At 41.7% G+C, this 5,112-nt stretch overlaps 1 protein-coding gene and 1 pseudogene across 1 annotated transcript in view; both read left to right on the top strand.

Moving 5' to 3' along the window:
• The window catches only part of GPR174 (G protein-coupled receptor 174), a 181,061-nt gene that overhangs the window by 11,626 nt on the left and 164,323 nt on the right, over positions 1-5,112 (top strand). The window lies entirely within an intron of this gene.
• LOC112831136 (non-POU domain-containing octamer-binding protein pseudogene) lies at positions 588-2,950 on the top strand (annotated as a pseudogene).

Consider the following 5,112-nt stretch of genomic DNA (forward strand, 5'->3'; position numbering starts at 1 on the left):
ACAGAATAAATTGCACACCTCTTCCTCAGCAGTGGGTCCAATGTTTTCACTTTCTCCTGCAAGAAACAAAAAGTAAATTGAAAATAAGTGGACATAGGTGAATTGTCCAAACATTCAAAAATGTACAGGACAACAATATGATCCTAGCTTTATTTAGAAAATATATACTACTTGAGTAAAATAGACTAAAGAGGAAAGAGTTTTTAATATTAATAAGAGTAGTGGGAATTAATATCCAATAACTTGGAATATCTATCAGCATTTCCTTTTGTCCCCCTGGGTAAACAAACGATTCAGACTCATCCCAAATATCCCAAAAGTGTCATGAGATTCACACACAACACATACACCTTAAACACAGAAGAGAGTTGTGGTCTAACATATTTCATAAACTTCAGAGTTTCAAGGTTTGCAATGAAAGCTCTTTGCTTGAAAGTCTAAGAGTGTGTAAGACGATGCTTACTTTTATATATTGGCACTCATTAAGAAAATATTTTGTTATATTTATACATTAAAATCAATTGTGCAATGATATTTCTACATTGATTCCTCTATATACAACCTCAGTCACAACTTTGCTTGATAGATTTTAAATAATGAGTTAATAAAGTACCACACATTTTTTTTCTCGGGACTGTAGAGGCTGTGTAGCATCACAGTTACTCTGAGGAGAGAACAGTCGGTAGAGGGGTGCAAAAATGCAGAACAATAAAATCTTTAACTTGGAGGAGCAAAACCATACTCCAAGGAAGCATCATCAGCATCACCACCAGCAGCACCTCCAGCAGCAACAGCAGCAGCCACCACCGCCACCAATACCTGCAAATGGGCAAGAAGCCAGCAGCCAAAATGAAGCCTTGACTATTGACCTGAAGAATTTTAGGAAACCAGGAAAGAAGACCTTCACCCAACGTAGCTGGCTCTTTGTGGGCAATCTTCCTCTTGACATCACTGAGGAGGAGATGAGGAAACTATTTGAGAAATATGGGAAGGCAGGTGAAGTCTTCATTCATAAGGATAAGGGCTTTGGCTTTATCCACTTGCAAACACGAACCCTAGTGGAGATTGCCAAAGTAGAACTGGCCAACATGCCACTCCGTGGAAAGCAGCTGTGTGTGTGCTTTGCCTGCCATAGTGCATCCCTTACAGTCCAAAACCTTCCTCAGTATGTTTCCAATGAACTTCTGGAGGAAGCCTTTTCGGTGTTTGGCCAGGTGGAAAGGGCTGTAGTCATCGTGGATGATCTAGGAAGGCCCTCAGGAAAAGGCATTGTTGAATTCTCAGGGAAGCCAGCTGCTTGGAAAGCTCTGGACAGGTGCAGTGAAGGCTCCTTCCTGCTAACCACATTTCCTCGGCTTGTGATTGTGGAGCCCATGGACCAGTTGGATGATGAAGAGGGACTTCCAGAGAAGCTGGTTATAAAGAACCAGCAATTTCACAAGGAGGGAGAGCAGCCACTCAGATTTGCACAGCCTGGCTCCTTTGAGTATGAGTATGCCATGCGCTGGAAGGCACTCACTGAGATGGAGAAGCAGCAGCAGGACCAAGTGGACCGCAACATCAAGGAAGCTTGTGAGAAGCTGGATATGGAAATGGAGGATGCTCGCCATGAGCACCAGGTCATGCTAATGAGACAGGATTTGATGAGGCATCAAGAAGAACTTCGGAGGATGGAAGAGTTGCACAACCAAGAAGTGCAAAAACGAAAGCAACTGGAGCTCAGCCAGGAGGAGGAAAGCAGGCGCCGTGAGGAAGAGATGCAGCGGCAACGGGAAGAAATGATGTGGCGACAGCAGGAAGGATTCAAGGGAACATGCCCTGATGCGAGAGAACAGGAGATATGGATGGGCCAGATGGCTATGGGAGGTGCTGTGGGCATAAATAACAGAGGCGCCATGCCCCCTGCTCCAGTGCCAGCAGGTACCCCATCTCCTCCAGGACCTGCCACTATGATGCCAGATGGAACCTTGGGATTGACCCCACCAACAACTGAATGCTTTGGCCAAGCTGCTACAATGGAAGGAATTGGGGCAATTGGTGGAACCCCTCCTGCATTCAACCGTGCAGCTCCTGGAGCTGAATTTGCTCCAAACAAACGTCGCCGATACTAATAAAAATTTCAATGTCTAGTTTCCCAAAAAACCTTAAAAGAAGGACCCTTTATGGACTAGCCAGAATTCTGCCTGGAAAAGTGTTAGGGATTCCTCCCAATAGTTCTTCCTTGCCTGTACTACTCTGAGGGAGTTTGCTGGAGGCTGAGGGAAAGGGAAGGGCAATATTTAACAAATCAGTTCTGTGTTGTATATCGTTTAACTAATTGATTTTGTGTGGTGCATTCCTGATTGTTGAGGGCCTGTGAAGGGTGGGAACCATGGCAAAATAGATCCAGTTAGAGCCCCCATTAATCTTGATCATTCCATTCTTTGTCCATCCTGTTCTATTTGTTTTTTTATTTTACCCTCCAAACCCCGGAGACACTGCCATATACACCACAAAAACAAGCATCCCCCAATGACCTTAGCCCCATTGTTCCATTCACTCGCAGGTGGGAATTCAGGCAAATGTCCACAGAGGTCACAGACAACATACATACGGTTCTGTTATATCCCATATATTACCCCTTCATGTCCTAAGGAAGACATTTTCTCTTAGAGATTTTCATTTTAGTGTATCTTTAAAAAAAAAAATCTTCTGTTAAGTTGCCTCCATCTTTTTTCTTGGGTTAGGACAACCCAGGAATGGCCATTTTGTGTCTATGATGTTGCTGTTCACAGCTTTTCTTGATAAGCCTAGTACAATCTTGGGAACAGGGTTGCTGTATGCTGAAGGTTGGACAGTAGCTCTTAGCCTTGCCTATCTTAGGTAGTTATGCTGTGCATTTTTTTTATTGGTGTACCATGTTTGATTTGTCCCTGATATCTTTGGCGTTTTTCTGAGAAATGGAGCAGTAATACAGCATTAACTTATTAAAATATGTTTTAAGCCTTTGAAAAAAACAAAGTATCACACATGTAGTTTTTCAGTTAGACCTTATTTCTCACAAGTAAAGACATATATAAAGAGAATATTGGTGAATTGAATATTATTATGAATGCAGAATGAAAAATTGCTATTTTTTAAATTTTTGTGGTGAAATAATTTTGTAATCCAAATCACTAACATTGAAAAATGTGAAACTTAAAATTTCGTATATTTGCTTTCATTAAAATGGTATTTTATAAAGCAGTAGTCAGGTTTATAAAATTATAAAGACTTACTTTCTTGTCTTTATAAGGTTGGAAATTTACAAACTGTTTTATTTGTGTGAATTTTTTTTTGTAATAATGATTGCCTATTAGAACAGTGACAGATAATAACATTTGCTACAGTGTTGGGAAAATAGAGTAAAACCTAATTTACAAACTTGTCAAAGCACTATGTTGTCCACATGAAACTAATGAAATATTGTGTGTCAACTACACTCAAATAAAAAAATAATTAAAAAAAGAGGAAAGTGCTTCTTAGCAGAGGAAGAGGCAGAAGACTGGGAGGACCCTAGGCATGTCTTGTCCCACAAACACAGCTAGATAACTATCAAATCAACCTAAATTCCCCAGAAATTTACCTGAAGACTGAAAGAACAAACTCCACAAGTAAAAGAAGAGAAAAGGCCACATCAAAGTAGGTCTAGGGGAGGAAGGAATTGCAGCCACTGCTGAGGGAAGGGAACCATGGTCATGGAGAAGGGCAAGAGAGAGAGAACCACACTGAGGAAAACATGAAGAAAACATTTCCCAGAAGCCATTGACTTGGAAAACAAGAGGGCCTGAATTTTGTGGGTTCTTGCAACCAGTGGGGCTTAAAACCTGGAGTTTTAAAGGTCAGAGGGCTTGCCTGGAATAGAGCCCTGAGGGCATTATGCTACTCCTGGAGAGAAGACAGGCAAACAACCTGGGGACAGACAGCATTGAAACAAAGATCTGAAGAACTTGGGTACACAGAAGGGATATTATTCACTCTTCTGAGAGCACATCCCTGAGAGGCAACATTCATGGAGACACCTCTCCTGGAACAAAGGAGCTGACCAGTTCCATTTCCCTCCCCTTCCCCTTAACATAAAGAACCACCTTCTGGAAGCAATTCAGCTCCTACACTGGCTACTCAATTTGCTTACAACAAAACCCAACCCCCAGCACTCTGGTGGGGCTGTCCTTTTCAGTCACCTTGGCTCAGTCTCAGTGCAACAGGTCCCTCACCCAGAAGATAAGTGCAACCATTCCCCACCATGTCTCTTTACCAGAGAGTTTAGCAGGGCCTCAGTTCTGATGCAAGTGGTGTCATGTCTCATTTCACAAGCCAACCAGACCACACAGTTACAACTCACTGCATCCAGGTCAGGGACCAAACACTGCCCACAGCAAGCAAAGAAAGCCTCTGCAGATGATTAGACTGAAGGATAGAGCAGCAAAACCACAGTAGCAGAACGCATGCAGCACATAACGGAGACACTCCCTGAAGCAGTAGGCTCTGAGCATTACATGACCTCTTCCTCATAATGTCACTACTTTCAGAAGCAGGAGACAACGGGATTTTCTAACACAGAGAAGAAAGCAGAGACTTAGACAAAATGCAAAGATGGAGTGATTCATCCCAAATGAAAGAACAAGATTATGTCCAGGGATCTAAGTAAAACGGAGAATTTAAAGCAACAATCATGAGGATACTCATTTGGCCTGAGAAAAGAATAGAGAACATTAGTGAGACCCTTACCACATAGATAAAAGAGCTAAAAAAGAATGAATTAGATGAAGAGTACAATGAATGAGATTGGAAACAGACTTTATGTAATGAACAGCAGGCTGGAAAAAGCAGAGGAATGAATTAGTGATCTAGAAGACAAAATAATAGAAAATAATGAAACTGAACAAAAGAGAAAAATAAGAATTATGCAACATGAGAAAAGACATAGAGAACTCAGTGATGATATCAAATGTAATAACACCTTTATTAGAGGAGTCACAGAAGAAGGAGAGGAGGAGGAGAAGGAAAAGGAGGAGAGGAGGAGGAGGATGAAGAAGAAGAAGAAGAAGAAGAAGAAGAAGAAGAAGAAGAAGAAGAAGAAGAAGGAGGAGG

This window comes from Callorhinus ursinus, unplaced genomic scaffold (genome assembly GCF_003265705.2).
Source record: "Callorhinus ursinus isolate GAN/ISIS: 27379988/994484 unplaced genomic scaffold, GSC_fseal_2.0 scaffold40, whole genome shotgun sequence".
Taxonomy (NCBI): domain Eukaryota; kingdom Metazoa; phylum Chordata; class Mammalia; order Carnivora; family Otariidae; genus Callorhinus; species Callorhinus ursinus.